This window comes from Daucus carota, chromosome 2 (assembly GCF_001625215.2).
Source record: "Daucus carota subsp. sativus chromosome 2, DH1 v3.0, whole genome shotgun sequence".
Lineage (NCBI taxonomy): Eukaryota > Viridiplantae > Streptophyta > Magnoliopsida > Apiales > Apiaceae > Daucus > Daucus carota.
Genome location: NC_030382.2, coordinates 23,507,828 through 23,525,109, shown reverse-complemented (window position 1 = coordinate 23,525,109; position 17,282 = coordinate 23,507,828). Strand labels below are relative to the sequence as shown.

Below are 17,282 nucleotides of genomic sequence, written 5' to 3'. Positions count from 1 at the left end.
ATTTAATTAATGGACATGCGATATCTTAAACATGGGGAATTTATAAGCAATTAATATGGGAGCCGAATTAAATAATTAATTTACGGAATTAGGAAAGGTAGTGCAAATATTAGTTCTTTAGTGGATAGAATTAATATTTAATGACATTGGGGCTGGCCCGGAATGTCATTGGAAGGCCTAACCTAATGATCCATGATCCCTGCTGTAGCCTATATATATTCTCGTTCTCCTAAAGCTGAAAGACACGCAAAAACGAATTAATCCTAGAGTCAGAGAGAGGCAGACGTTTTTCTCAAGGAGACAGCTAGGGTTTTGGGTTTTCGGAGCTTTAAGGAGAGGCACACCTTAGGAGATCGAAGGCCACACTTCGTCCAAGGAGAATCTAGGAATACAGTAGAAGACGTGGATTTGAATCGCTTGCGCCGTAGCGATTAAGGTTAATATTCTGTTCGAACTTTTAATTAGTATCATAAAACGCAGGGCCAAGGTCCGATTGTTCCTACAATGGTATCAAAGCCAGGTTGCGGTTCTGCGATTTATGATATGCAGTCCATGTCATGATTATATATGCATGTATATAGTGATTCTGTGATGCAGGTCGTTGTCCACTATTATGGCCGTGTTTTAATTATTCTGTTATTTTGGATTCCACGTGGTTCGTCTGTACAATTAGTATGTAATTGTTTGATCAACGGGGCTGCAAGAAACAAGGATCTTCCGCTACTGCGATTAGGGTTTCGGGGGTGCTGCACTGTTTTGGGCGTAACTTTTGCATACGGTGTCCGATTTGGGCGAATGAGCACTTTTCGGAGACGGCAGAACGAGACGGAGCTAGTCACAACCAGGGAACCGCGGTTGAGGTGGTTTCGAAGGTGTTTTTCGGAGTTTTTCGAGGCATTCTGAGGCCGTTTAGGCCTCCAAACGGGCTCTCGAAGTTTTCTGGACAGATCTGGATTCTGACGAAGGATGAATTAGAAGCTGATTTTTCCGGGGCCATAATAGTGGATGTGCTTTATTATGATTATTGATTATTGTTATTATGTGTTTCTTGTTTGTGTTGTTATGCCATGTGATACTAACCCTTCGCATGCTAGAATGACATGGACATAGGGATGTTTTTAATTAATGCTTTAATCATGCTAGTATGCTGCCATGTTATGTGTTCTTTATGTGTTCTTTATGTTGCTATAACCATGATAGTATGCATGTGGACTTCGAAGAAATAACATAGGGCGATGCATCTAGATTAAAATCCTCAAAGTAAATTCTAAGTGGGAGAGGGAGTTAATATGGTATTAAATCCCATGGTCTCCATCATTGTTTGTATGTAATTTAACATATAAGGCGAATATAAATTATGTATACGTCACCCATCGTGGCATGTAATTTATGGTGTCTAGAATGTTATAGATATTACTGGAACAAACTTCTGAAATTAATACGAATAGATACGGATTTTCTTTATCTCTGATTTGGGGCGATTTCGAAGGCTTATGGGTATTAAGTGAGACCGATGTGACTCCTCCACTGCCTAGAAATCAAACCAGACACGAATATTGAATTGAAGTATTCTATTCCAGAAATATTGGAAGGTATACATGCCGCCCATCGTGGCGTACCAAGTTCCATAGGTTTCGGGTAATTTAAGATTTGATGATGGTATACACTTAGCTATGAAAAATAATATAGACCACCCCAACGTGGCTTATTGTTTAGTAATAGGACCGAAGTAACGTTTAAACAAATTTAGGTGGTATACATGTCACCCATCGTGACGTACCAGAAACTTATGGTGTTTAAACGTTAGTGCATTTAATTTTAATAATTGTTAGAGGAACCAATAGGACTTAATTTTTTATGCACCCTTCTTTATGTGTAATGTGATTTTTTCATGCATGATTCTCAGGATATAATGGGGTTTAATCCACTGTTCACCATACTTAAGGATAACAAACTTACCGGACCTAACTATATTGAACGGAAACGTAATTTGGACATTGTGTTGACTGCTGAGGAGTACAAGTTTTGCACTTATGAACCCAAGCCTGAGCAGCCCGCTGCTGATGCTCCTGATGAGGAGAAAGAGTATTATAAGCGGTGGACAAAGGCTGATGAGATGTCGCGATGTTACATTCTGGCAGCAATGTCGGGTGTTTTGCAGCATCAGCATCAGGCTATGGCCACTGCTTCGGATATGCTCTTTAATCTCAAAGAACTTTTTGGAGATCAGAATAGGGCTGCTAGGCAAGTAGCCATGAAGGCTTTAATGAACACTCAAATGGCTGAAGGTACACCTGTAAGGGATCATGTTCTCAAGATGATGTCACATCTGAATGAGATAGAGATCCTTGGTGCAGAGCTTGACGGGGAAACCTAGATTGACATTATCCTTATGAGCTTGCCCAAGAGTTTTGAGCAGTTCCGCTTGAATTACAACATGAACAAGAGGCAGTATAGTCTTGCGGAACTTCAGGCAGCTGAAGGATTATTTCGCCAGAGTGTTCAAGTGAATGTGGCTGAGAAAGGTTCTTCCTCTAAGCCGAAAGGCAATAAGAAGAAGAAAAAGGCTCAGACACAGAAAGCTGTGAAGGCAGTGGGAGTTCAAGGTGGTGTGAAAAAGCCTAAGGGGAAGTGCTACCGGTGCAAGCAGTCGGGTCACTGGAAAAAGGATTGTCCTCTTCCTAAGAAGACAAACGATACTGGTATGTCTCTTTCTCTAGTTACAGAAACATTTGTAGCGGCTATATCTACGAGCACTTGGTGTGTAGATACTGGAGCCACTGATCATGTTTGTAACTCTATGCAGGAGTTCCAGCAATCCAGAATGCTTAGAGATGGCGAGATATATGTGTTCATGGGAGATGCTACGAAAGTAGCAGTAGTTGCAGTAGGAGTTATTCATTTATCTTTTGGTTCTGATAGGATTTTGGTTTTGAACAATTGTCTTTATGTACCTTCTTTTAGAAGGAATTTGATTTCGGTTTCTAAACTTGCTATGGATGGTTAGAATGTTTGTTTGGATCGTAATGTTTCTATTATGATGAATAAACGAATTATATGTTCTGGTACATTGCAAGACAATTTGTATATAATTAATCCTAGTCAACCCGCACTGCAACTACAAAATAGGGTATTGAATAACACATCTTCTACCTCTAATAAAAGAAAGCAACCTTCTAGTTTGAACCAAACATATCTTTGGCACTTGAGATTAGGTCATATTAACTTGAGGAGGATTCAAAGACTGGTAGTAGACGGGCCTTTAGGCTCATTGGCAGTGGAGCCATTTCCAGTTTGTGAATCCTGCTTGGAAGGTAAAATGACCAGAAGGCCTTTTAAGGCAAAGGGGAATAGAGCCAAAGAAGTGTTAGGATTGGTTCACTCTGATTTATGTGGACCTATGAATATCCAAGCAAGAGGTGGTTATGAGTATTTCGTCACTTTTATTGATGATTATTCTAGATATGGATACGTTTATTTGTTGGACCGTAAGTCTGAGTGCTTTGAGAAATTCAAATAGTACAAAGCTAAAACGGAGAAGCGACATAATAAAAGTATCAAGTCACTACGATCTGATCGTGGTGGCGAATACTTGCTTGGGGAATTCAGGGAATATTTATCAGAGAATGGGATAGAATCCCAGTTGACTGCACCAGGCACACCCCAGCAGAACGGTATAGCAGAGAGAAGGAACCGGACTCTTTTAGAGAGTGTTAGATCGATGATGAGTTATTCGGATTTACCCAAGTCCTTTTGGGGACATGCCTTAGAGACAGCAACTTATCTTCTGAACTTAGTACCTTCTAAGTCGGTTCCTAAAACCCCTTTAGAATTGTGGACCGGGGACAAACCGAGTCTGAGACACATTCGGATATGGGGTTGTCCAGCACATGTGCTGAACAAGAACGCGACTAAGCTAGAATCTCGTACAGAAGTAAAGCTGTTTGTAGGCTACCCCATGGGAACAAAAGGTTATTTATTTTATAGTCCTAAGGATCGGGATGTCACTGTTAGCACCAATGCAAGATTCTTAGAGGAAGACTATATAATGAATCACAAACCCATGAGTAGTATCGTTTTAGAGGAATTAGTGGGAGGGACGAATAATGAACCTGTAGTACAAGTAGAACAACCACAACAGACTGTGCAACCGGTCACTAATACTGCACCAGTTCCTCGTCGTAGTGGGAGGGTTGTTCGACAGCCCGACAGATTCATGTTTTTGGGAGAGTCTTCGGATTTGGTCTCTGGTGAACATGATGATGATCCCCGGACATAAAAAGAGGCAATACAAGACAAAGATACAAGTCTTTGGCAAAAGGCAATGGATTCTGAGATGGAATCAATGTATTCTAATCAGGTCTGGGAGCTCGTGGAACCACCCAAAGGTGTAAAACCTATTGGATGTAAGTGGGTCTACAAGAAAAAGAGGGGATCAGACAAAAAGGTGAAAGCCTGGAAAGCAAGACTTGTTGCGAAAGGGTATACTCAGAAAGTAGGTATCGATTATGAGGAAACCTTTTCACCAGTAGTCATGCTTAAGTCAATCCGTATTCTTTTATCTATAGCAGCTCATCTCGATTATGAGATTTGGCAAATGGATGTCAAGACAGCTTTCCTTAATGGAAATCTTGAGGAAACCATCTATATGCAGCAACCAGAGGGATTCATTAAAGAAGGCCAAGAGCATCTTGTTTGTAAGCTGAAGAGGTCCATTTATGGACTTAAACAAGCTTCTAGGTATTGGAACATTCGCTTTGATCAGGCAGTCCAGTCATATGGATTTGATCAATGTCCAAGCGAAGCATGTGTGTATAAGAGATGTGAGGGAAATGCAGTGGTTTTTCTAGTGCTTTATGTTGATGACATTTTACTCATTGGAAACAATGTTAAGATGTTGTCTTCAATAAAGGCATGGTTGTTCAAACAATTTGAAATGAAGGACTTAGGTGAAGCAGCATACATCCTTGGGATCAAACTTATAAGGGATCGCAAGAAAAGGATATTGGCTTTATCTCAGGAGCCCTACATAGATGACATATTAGCTCGTTTTAACATGCAGGACTCCAAGAAGGGTAATTTACCCTTCAGACATGGAGTTACTCTATCAAAGAGGCAGTGTCCTTCGACACCTAAGGAGATAGAGAACATGAAGGCAGTTCCTTATGCTTCGGCATGTGGGAGCCTAATGTATGCAATGTTATGTACGAGGCCTGATATCTGTTTTGCCGTGGGCATGGTTAGCAGATACCAGTCGAACCCAAGACAAGAACATTGGAGTGCTGTAAAAGCAATACTCAAGTACCTGCGAAGGACTAAGGAGTATATGCTGGTTTACAAGTCCTCTGATTTATTGCCTCTAGGATATATCGATTCGGATTTCCAGACGGATAAGGATAAGAGAAAGTCCACCTCGGGATGTGTTTTTACTTTGGGAGGTGGAGCCGTAATATGGAGGAGTGTGAAGCAGAAATGCATCGCAGACTCAACCATGGAGGCCGAATATGTGGCAGCCTCTGAGGCAGCCAAAGAGGCTATATGGTTCCGAAACTTCCTGCTGGATTTGGGTGTGGTTCCTAATCTGCCACAGCAAATCACGATTTATTGTGATAACACTGGTGCTGTGGCGAATACCAAGGAACCGCGGGCCCATAAGGCAGCGAAACACATAGAGCGTAAGTATCACCTCATACGACAGTTCGTTAAGCGAGGAGATATCATTGTGGCTGACATAGCATCGAAGGATAACCGGGCAAATCCTTTCACGAAGAGCTTACCAGCTAAGGCTTTTCAGGAGCACGTGGAAGCGATAGGAGTCAGATACTTGGTCACATAGTTATTATAGTTGGTAGTGGATTGCTTGTAATAGACACTGATATACTTAAAGAATATCTTGAGTATAAGTGGGAGATTGTTAGGGTTATACTGAAATATTCATTTGAAGTATATAACAATTATTTGAGAATCTTGAATGCATGTTTTCACATTGTCTGTATATTATATATTGTAGACAATCTAGTATCAAATGGGATAGCAGAAGATTAGATTGTCAGACTCCTTATATAATATAATAAGGGTTCACAGTCGAGGTGGTGTTAGACAAACCACTGGAATGGCTGAAGTATTATTTGGAAATAGTTTATCTTGACTATTGAATAATACTTATATACTTTGTGTATATTGAACGGGATCAAAATAGTAGAATAATTGTTTCTTTAATTCTGACAATAAAGAACTAAGATTCTACGATGTTATTAATGCTTAAGTTCTTAATCCGGATATAGTGATTGACACTTGTATTTAATGCACATGCCTTGACTCATAAATTAAGTAATTTATTTTAAATTACGAATTTATGTATTGGGCAATGACATTATATACAGAGTGGGATATTGACTACAGAAGGAAACCGTGTCCGAAAAATATATTCGGGTGATGATGTCCTCTTGAAAGCTCATAAAGATAATTATGCTTTAGTCCTGCAGGCAGATTTGTTCTTGCATAATTATAAGGTTGAGTGGATGATCAAGGATAAAAGATATTAATTGAATTAATTGTCAGAAATTAATTTAATTAATGGACATGCGATATCTTAAACATGGGGAATTTATAAGCAATTAATATGGGAGCCGAATTAAATAATTAATTTACGGAATTAGGAAAGGTAGTGCAAATATTAGTTCTTTAGTGGATAGAATTAATATTTAATGACATTGGGCCTGGCCCGGAATGTCATTGGAAGGCCTGACCTAATGATCCATGATCCCTGCTGTAGCCTATATATATTCTCGTTCTCCTAAAGCTGAAAGACACGCAAAAACGAATTAATCCTAGAGTCAGAGAGAGGCAGACGTTTTTCTCAAGGAGACAGCTAGGGTTTTGGGTTTTCGGAGCTTTAAGGAGAGGCACACCTTGGGAGATCGAAGGCCACACTTCGTCCAAGGAGAATCAAGGAATACAGTAGAAGACGTGGATTTGAATCGCTTGCGCCGTAGCGATTAAGGTTAATATTCTATTCGAACTTTTAATTAGTATCATAAAACGCAGGGCCAAGGTCCGATTGTTCCTACAGGCACACACCACCATCTACACCCTTGCCTCCTCAACCTCCTTTCCGATGACAAAACCGGTGACTCAACCACCACCCACTCTATTACCAACACACACCATGCTTATCCTCTGTTTCCGAACACCACAATCAACTCACCCAACCCTCACTTGTACCCTTTCTAATCTGTCCTCCACCTTTCTTCTACACCCCCCAACTGCTACAGCCCCGCCTGAGCAGTTCTCAGCCATGTAACACCCATCTCTGGCCTATAACTCCCTTCTTCTTTCCTTCTCAACGACCACTGGCGGCCTTGCCGTCGCTGCCGACTACCGAACCCGCCCCCTGCGCAGCTCTGCGTCGGTTGCCGACGCAACCCCATATACAAGCGTCACCACATATCTCCGGCAGTTATGCCGCTGCTGGACCCCAAATCGCCGCTGCGAAACAAACCCCATCGCCTTTGTCAACATACACCAGCCTCTGATTCCCGGCCAACAACAATCAATCACACAACTATATATGTATATAAACACGCAAGAGACACACAAATCTCACCTATGAAATGGCTTGGGATCTATTGGAACAAAAGAAACCCTAAAACTTCTCAGCCGCCTCTATTCCCAAATCTTATACCCCTGCTCTCGTGGGGTTATTAGGGATGGCAACGGGTTGGATCGGTTCGGATATTTGAGATATCCAAATCCAAATTCAAATTATTTTTAAAATCCAAATCCAAATCCAATCGGGTTTCACATATCAAATCCAAATCCACGGATTTCGGATCGGGTTCGGGTTTGTTCGGGTTTATCCAAAACCTGAATCCCGAATTTTATATAGTACTGTAAAAATATTATTTTTGATTTTTTCGCGCTTAAATTTCATTATATTTAAAACTAAACTACTTTAATAATAAAGTATTGCACATTAATAAAATCTTTAACCATATTTAATAATTTCTAAACACAAATATTCACTATATGGAGTATGAAATTTTCAAAGTAACTCATTAGTTAAACAAAAAAAGTCACTATAACCCAAAAATATACACATTCACACTCTACCTATATATATATATATATATATATATATATATATATATATATATATATATATATATATAGAGTCATGTTCAACTACAAACCATTTTAAAATAAAAACTAAAAACCACTGGCCCAGCCCACATTTGGAACATCCCAGCCCACCCAATTAAACCTAGCCACTACTTTACGCTAAATCTACTGCTCGTTGCAACTGATACATACGCCTATACATACAAAACCATTAGAGCGCACTAAACACAAACCCACTTTTTCCCCATTCTTCATCTTCTTCGATTTCTAGATGTAATTACAACATGTTATTGGTGTTTTGAGCAAAAATATTCTGTTTTGAAGTCTGCTATTCTCGTTTACAGGTGATTTTCGTTTTGAAACACAACAAATATGAGTTTCTGCTCTGCAGTTCACGAATATCACTAATTTATAAAGCAAATATCACTAATTTGTAAAGCGAATATCACTAATTTGTACAACATAAATCATTGATTTTTATAACTATATTAACACTCACCCCACCTCCATCTCTTCCACCACCATCATCTCGGTCTCTGCCATCACCACCTCCGCCTCGACTTCTACCACCACCACCTTCACCTCCACGCGCTATCTCAGCCCCTACCTCTGTCATACTTCCACCTCGACCTGCAACCCCGCTATCTCAACCCCACCCCCGCATCCTCCATGCCCCCGCCCCCTCTATGTCCACCACCTCCATCTCCACCACCGCCGCCACCACCACCAGAATCAAAAAACAAGAACAGATCTGAAACTTTTTATTCAAGTTCTGGAGACTATAACGAATATCACTAATTTCTACAGCGAATATCACTAATTTGTAAAGCAAATATCACTAAGATGTACAGCTGATATCACTGAACTATATAGCAGACATCATTCAATTCTATAACTATATCAAAGCTTGAACAACACCAAAATCCACGACTAAACTTTAGTCATTTAAGACATTAAGAGAAAGGTCGTCGAAAAAGATTGGGGGAGGGGAATAAAAAAAGATGGAGGTGATGATGACGAAGAATGAACGGAGGTGGTGACGACGGAGAAAGGAAGATGATGTGATGACGAAGAAGATGAAGAGTGGGGCTGGTGACGATGATGGAAAAATCAAGGTCAGAGATGGATCGATAGATGACAACGGTAGTGAGTTTTAGCTGGAACCACAGGAGATATCACAGGAGGTAAGGGACTGCCAGAGAGATGGTGAGGCAAATGGGTTTACTAATTGCAGGGGTGTGTTTTATTAATTGCAGGTGTCTGGGGTTGGCAGATGATTTATTTTAGTTGAGTGCTTTTAGTAATTATAAGAGTTTAAATAGTGGTTTTTAGTTTTTATTTTAAGCTTGGTTTCTATTTGATCATGAGCCTATATATATATATATATATATATATATATCGGTATCTCTATGGTGTGCCCATGGGCACACAATAAGCACAAAATTTGATAGCTTTTCCTTGTTTTGATTGGCTTACATCCCTTTAATAATGATGGCCCCCCTGCATTCACACCAACCTCACCAATCAAAACACACCAAATTTATGAGTTTCCGTGCTTAGCATGTGCCCATGGGCACACACTAGACAAACCCTATATATATATATATATATATATATATATACAAAATTTAGTAGATTTAAAATTGAAAAAAAGTATATTAGTATACATATACATATACATATACATATATATATATATATATATATATATATATATATATTTGGATTTTTTTTTCGGGTTTGGATCGGATTCAGATTTCGGGTCAGGTTTCGATACGGAATACCTAGTATCCAAATCCAAATCCAAACTCGTTCGGGTCTAAAAATCAAATCCAAAATATCGGGTTCGGTAAGATCCATTCGGGTCGAAATGGTCGGGTATCCATTCGGATCGGTTTTTTTTTTGCCATCCCTAGGGGTTAATACTCTATTTCATCACTGTACTGAATCAAAACTTTCAGTTGGCCTGCCGAGTGAAAAAACCTTTCAGTCAAATAATTGTACCCTTTAAAACTTGCAAAAAGGTCATTTCGTTAGCCTCCGTTAAAAACTTAACGCGTTAATACTCTATTTCATCACTGTTTTTTAGCAAAATTTTCAGTTACCCTACCGAGTAAAGGACAACTTACAAGCAATCTCCCCCCTCTATTTCTCTGGTTTTTTCTGCCCCTTTACTATGGTGTCAATACATACGTATCGAAAATTATGTAGAGGGAGCTGGAGATTGTTGCTCAAACTGTATGATATTTTCGACCAAAGCAACAATCATCCAATGGACCCTCAATGTAGAATGTTGTTCCCAATTGAGATGCTAACAGTCTCAATGTTTATGCAGTACATGTGATGAGGTTTATGGTTGATGTACGTCCGTAAGTTCTTTAGTGGATGTGTCCATGTGTTTTTATCTCACTTCACTAACCATTTTCATTAACAGAACTCACCACTTGGCTCTTAATTTAAGCAATAACTTTTCCCCTCCCTTTCCGACCATAATTCAGATCAAACACCTCTTCCCCTCCCTTTCCGACCCTGCTCAACCTCCGATCCCTCTTCTCAATCATCCAGCCCCAAATTAACCTTAAGAACCCTAATTTACACATGCAAATCTGAAAAATATATGCTTTTCCGTTAAAATTAATGTTTTCCGTTAAAGTCAACGATATGGTTAACGGAGCTGAAATATTTTTTACGCTTAATTATATGATTGTAAGTTTTTAGATACTTTATTATTTAAATGAAAACTTTTTTGACTCGGTAGGCCAACTGAAAGTTTTGATCCAGTACAGTGACCAAATAGAGCATTAACCCTGCTCTCGTGTGAATAGTATAGATGTATATGAATTAATAAACTGAAACAATCCACGGGGTGCTGCTATACTACGTGTACATTATACTGCTTTTGTTTTTATAAAAAAAACTACATATATAACACTAAAATCACCCCCAACTTTTAAATAAAATCCTTTTAACAATTTGGGGATCTCATAATATTTCTAAAATTTAAGAATAAAATTCGCTAAAAATTTTAGAAATCATGAATACACAATATTTGCAAAAAAAATAATATTTTTAAAACTTTTTCACTATTTTCACAAATAATGCTCTAAATTATTTTAAATTGCAATTAATTGAAATAATCATTTGCAAACTTTTAACTATTTTTGAATCCGACAAAATATAAAAATACCAAGAATTAAATATTTTGGGTCATCTAAATCGGATAAACTTTTTGGGCTCAAATAAATACAATTTCGATTTTTAAAATCAAAAGACAATTTTGATTTAATAAAAACTATAAATACATCAAAATTCTAAATTAACTGCGCAGACACAAGTAAACATTTAAAACTGCACATCTAACATGTAACAAAATTAAATCAATTAATCACATAACTGCAGCAACTCACAAAAATTGTTTTTAAAAATCCAACAAATTGGAATAAAAAATAATATTTTATTCCTGCTCTTTTAGAAAATCAATAACAGAATAATAAATAATATCAATAAAAATCCTAGTCGTCACAAACTTTCCCCCTTATAAGGATTCAGTCCTCGGAGTCCGCGAAGTGAGAACGAGAGCAGCGCTATGGCTTGCTAGACGTATCGTGATCTACTTTTGTAGCTGTAGTTCCATACGAAATCTTGAAATATATCGGCAAGATTAGCTCGTCCAAAGCCCTCAAATTTAAGTGAAGAAACGAGAATCATGGAATATTAAAATATATCAGCTTTTAGATATCCAAGCAAGTGTTAGACAGTGGCGGATCCAGGATTATATTTCAGTGGGTTCCTTAAATAATATATGATACTCCTCAAATCACGGAAAGTCAAAACGACTATTATAAAAGAAGGAAGTAACACTAACAACCACTTTTTGACGAAGTAGTGGATTCTTATAGGCTCTAATCACATTAATAATAATGGCCCCTCTGCATGCACAATCTTCGACATTTAAAATTTCTCATCTAAACAAAAAGTAGTTGTTAGTGTGAGTCCGTAAAAACATACTAGAAAAACCATTTTTCCATTTAGGAGAAAACATCGTTTGTTTGTTTAATTATTTCTAAGTTAACATTAGTTTTGAGTCTAGGCTTAAAAAGGGGTTCAAGTCCAAGCTGAGTGGGGTCCTGTGCACCCACTCAAGCTAATGTGCATCCGCCCCTGGTGTTAGATGTATGAGTTTTCAAAGCAAAGCTGACAAAAAAATATACTGAGAGATCAATATGATCCAAAGAACGTATCAGTGAAGATACTACTAAAGGTAATTAGCATTCTTGTAATGCACAACACACAAGTGATGGCGTCCCATCAAACTTCTATCACACAGACAAATAGTCCTTGTGTCCCTTATAAATTTGGTTGTTCATCTCAGTTAGAGTAAAATTATGAGAAAATTCAAAATCAACAAAGAAATTGATTGGCTTTTGAGAAATGAATCTTGATGCGCACTTTGGGTACAAAATTGAATAGATCCCAAAGATGCTAATTTTCGGAGAAAAAGAATAAGCGGAAAATCAATATACAAAACGAGAAAATGGTGATACCTTGAAATAAGGATCATTCACCACTTAGAGAAAATAAAATTTGAACTATCATAATGTGACAGGACATGACACAACCTAAAACAGGTATCATGTCAGTTTCTATCACACTTCAATTGGAATATGGGTAAGCACAAGTACAGCAATACTACTCAAGAGAGAGTATACGCTTTTTAATAAACATCTTTACGAAAGAGATGTTAAAACAAATCACTAATTGGGAAAATAATCAATATAATCGACAATGAGGAAGGTATTGCCAAAACTATCACAGATGTCTTCTCGATCGATTTCGATTCTAACGATTCTTCTCAATGTTCTAATATTTTGGCCGATTCATATTCGACTCTAAAGATTCCATCACCGCTATCCACTTTAGGAAAAAGTCTTATCCAACTTAGAAGGTCAGAAGCCATATTCAACTTTATATAATCATCATTTTAGAGCGTTGACGTTCTAGCCTACTCACAGCACTATATCGAGTAGTCTAACACAAAATCTATATAAGATCTCCAACCGAGAACTATACACATATACGAGTTCTCACTCTCACCCCAACCATCTCATATTTCTCAACCAACTCCATATATGTTTCTATAAGAAACAATATATACACCTCTAACCAATGCTCTAGAAGTAGTAAAGACAGAAAGGAAGATCCTAGACTAGACAGATTTCTCCACGAGTCTAAATGGCACTAACTACTCACAAAGTCAACCTCAAGTTCTGGAAATTTGGAACTAAAGGTGTCCTATCATGTTTCTCCTGAGATCCACACTCTAGAACTCGAAAACTATGACACAACCAAATTGATTGCTCATAATTAATACTCAAGTATCAATTTCACTTCTCTTGAAAAAGACTATACCCAATAGTCTTGACTTACCTCTATATGAAGTTCCACTCGACACATTCCTATCTCAACTTACATTCGGATTTCAATAACATATAACCTATAGCTCTGATACCAACTGTGACATCCCCAAAATCCGGGGGTCTGGATTTGGTGCCACTAAAACAAAATCATTTAAAAACCTGTATTTGCGGAAAAAGGTAAAACAGATATTTAATATATCTGGAAATTTTAAAAGGGATTTAAATCAAAATCACTTTAACCCCCTAAAAACAGGATCGCTAATAGGTTACAACACTGAAATCAGAAACTAAAACTTTAAATCTTATTACAACTTAAACTACATTATCAGTTAAACCTCGATAAGAAGAGTAACTGATAACAAAATAAATAAATCTATTTACAACTAAACTGAAATAGAACAATTTTAACCATAATTGGTTTCACAGACATCTCTCTGGCATTCTCGCCTAGCATGAGTCTTACGCGCAGCTTATACAGGTGACCATCTTACTCCCTAGCTGAAAGGGTTAGAAACAATAGCAAGAGTGAGCGAAAATGCTCAGCAAGATAATATAAAAGGCAAGAGCCACCAGATATAATTTCTTTTGAATTAAATCAGAGTATTTGAAATGAAGCAAACTTTTGAAGTAAATTATAACAATTGTAACTTAAAATTTAATCAAACATATAAATCATTTTAAATTGCAATTAATTGAAATAATCATTTGCATAACTATTTTTGAATCCGACAAAATATAAAAATACCAAGAATTAAATATTTTGGGTCATCTAAATCTGATAAAATTTTTGGGCTCAAATAAATACAATTTCGATTTTTAAAATCAAAAGACAATTTTGATTTAATAAAAACTATAAATACATCAAAATTCTAAATTAACTGCGCAGACACAAATAAACATTTAAAACTACACATCTAACACGTAACAAAATTAAATCAATTAATCACATAATTGCAGCAACTCACAAAACTTGTTTTTGAAAATCCAACAAATTGGAATAAAATATAATATTTTATTCCTGCTCTTTTAGAAAATCAATAACAGAATAATAAATAATATCAATAAAAATCTGATTCGTCACAATATGTTCCTGGCGCAAGTTTGAATGAATTGAGTTTGTCTTGGCGCCAATTCGTATTTAACTAACCACAGTTAAATATGAATTCGTCCAGGACGAACTCAATTCGTCTAGGACGAACTCGTTAACCATGGTTAGATGTTGAAGCCTATAAATAGAGCTTTGTAGTTTCACTTAAAACTAACTACACACTTTGTAAGTGCACACACTATACACATTCTCGAGAGCTAAGTTAGAATATTGATTTAATCGAGAGTTTGTATTTGAGTGGTTGTAGTCTCTGTAGCCGACATACGTGTTGGAATTTGTAGCACCCGAGGATTATTTCTAATATAAGAATATTTCCCGACTTGCTGGAGTTGTTTGATTACGATTGATTTAAAGGACTTAAACAGAATTATTCCGCGATTGAATTAATCAAAGAAATTGGTATAGATGTATTCAACCCCCCCCCCCTTCTACGTTTGATTGGACCTAACAATTTCCAACAATATTTTTATATTTTTTTTTCTATTTTCTACTTTATTTGGAAAAGGTAGTGGATGACTTGAAGAAAATGAATATATTCTTAAAAAAATAAGTTAAGCGACATAAAGCATCTCCAACGGTACTCTTACATCACTCTTCAAAATATAACATAATATGTCAAGACATTGAAAAAGATGACAACGCCAATGCTCCACTTTATACCTACTCTCTATTCATATTTTATTCATATAAATGAGAGGGAGAAAGGTTGGATGTGAAGTGAGAGAATAATTAATATAATATTCATGAATAAGAAGTTAGAAGCTACTAGATGCTCTTTAAAAGAAAGGAGAGATGATAGGCTCTTAGATTTTTACAGAGTTTCTAGGAGCCCATTGGAGCACTATTTTTTAATTTGCTCTTTAAATTTAAAGATCAGAGCTTGTTTAAGAGCTTCATTGAAGATGCTCTTAAATTTAAAAGAGAAAAGAGGCTTTTAAGTTCATAAAGAGCTTAGAGCATCTCCAAGGGGCTCTCTAAATGAGCTCTTAACTTCAAATTTAAAGAGCAATGCAAGAATTAGAGCTCCAATGGGCTCCTAGAAGCTCTTTAAAAAGTTAAGAGCTTAACATCTCTCCTCTCTTTTAAAGAACATATAAGAGCTCTTAACTTCTTTTTCATGAATATAATATTGGTTTCCCTCCAACTTTACTCCCAACAATTCTCTCTTTTTACTTTTCTCTCTCTTTTATATGAATAAAATATGAATAAGGAGCAAGTATAAAGAGGAGCATTGGAGTTGAAATCTTTTCCAACGTCTTAACTCACTAGGAGCCAAATATTATATTATATTTTGAAGAGTGACTTAAGAGCACCATTGGAGATGCTCTTAATAAGAGCATCTCCAAGAGTCTCCTAATTGACTGCTAAGTATAATATAAATAAGGTAGCTCTTAGTAATTTAATACAAAATTAAGAGTGTAAACTCCAACAATACTCTATATATATTTTCCAAATTTCATATTTATTCCTATTGGGCGCCACTATAACAAAGTTAAGTGGAGGTGAATTGGAGGGAAAGAATTTTTTATGTGAAAACATAAGTTAAGAGCTATGTGGTGGCTCTTAACTTTGAGAAGAGAGAAAAAGGGGCTCTTAGTGATTTAAAGAGGCACTAAGAGTCTCTTGGAGCAGTTTTTTTCCATGTCATTAATGTTTTTTTAAAACTTTCTTTTTTTTAATAAAAGTTTAAACATCAAATTTTTATTCAGGAAAAAAATTAAAAAAAATATTGTGAACTATATTTTAAAAGAAAATTAAAAAACATGTCAAAAAGTAACTTATACAATTCATTAGAACAGGATAAGGAGGAACGATTTTGTCACTCAGGGCCAAAATCACATCAGCTCTCGCACGTACGTCCAACATCAATAACGGGGCCTCACATGTTCCAACTCAAAACGGATAGTATTTCAAGAAGCGGATTGATGGGGTCCCTCTACCCCATCTCAACAGTCACCATACATTAATTTTAGGGTCCGTTGCATGTACTTAAATGAACCGAGTAAAAATCAATTATTGGGAATTACGGTATTTTTATAAGATACTCCTGTATTTGAATAAACACTAATTTGTACTCCCTCCGTCCCCCTGAGTTGTATACATTGGGGGACGGGGACGCGGCACGGACTTTAATGCTTCTGTAAAGTGTAGTTTTGTAATTTATTTTTAAAATTTTATTTTTCTGAATTAAAGTTTGGATGTTATAATTTTATTCAGAAAAAAAAATCTCAAAAATAAGTTACGGAACTATATTTTATAAGAGCATTGAAATGCGTGTCGAGCAGTTGAAAAGAAACGTATACAATTAAATGGGACAGAGGGAGTAGTTTACAAATTTCCCCTTTCGGAAATATATAAAGTATATCACTATCACTTAAAATGTTTTGTATAATATATCTTTTTAGTTATTCCATTATTCCTATTCATAAGTATTAAATAATTCATTAAAAGTATAAAAACAATATTATATTTATTTTGAAATAAAATCGATGTTGTAAGAATTTAAAATTAGAATCGACAATCTTTAGTTTAATGATTAATCGGATAATTGGAAATTTGTTGAAATTATCAATCAGGACATTAATTAGATCTATTAAAATAATATAATAATATAAATATATCATATAATTAAAAAA

The 17,282-nt window shown here is 36.5% G+C and overlaps 1 pseudogene; it reads right to left on the bottom strand.

The window, feature by feature from the left end:
• The window catches only part of LOC135150463 (uncharacterized), a 108,235-nt pseudogene that overhangs the window by 26,113 nt on the left and 64,840 nt on the right, over window positions 1-17,282 (bottom strand).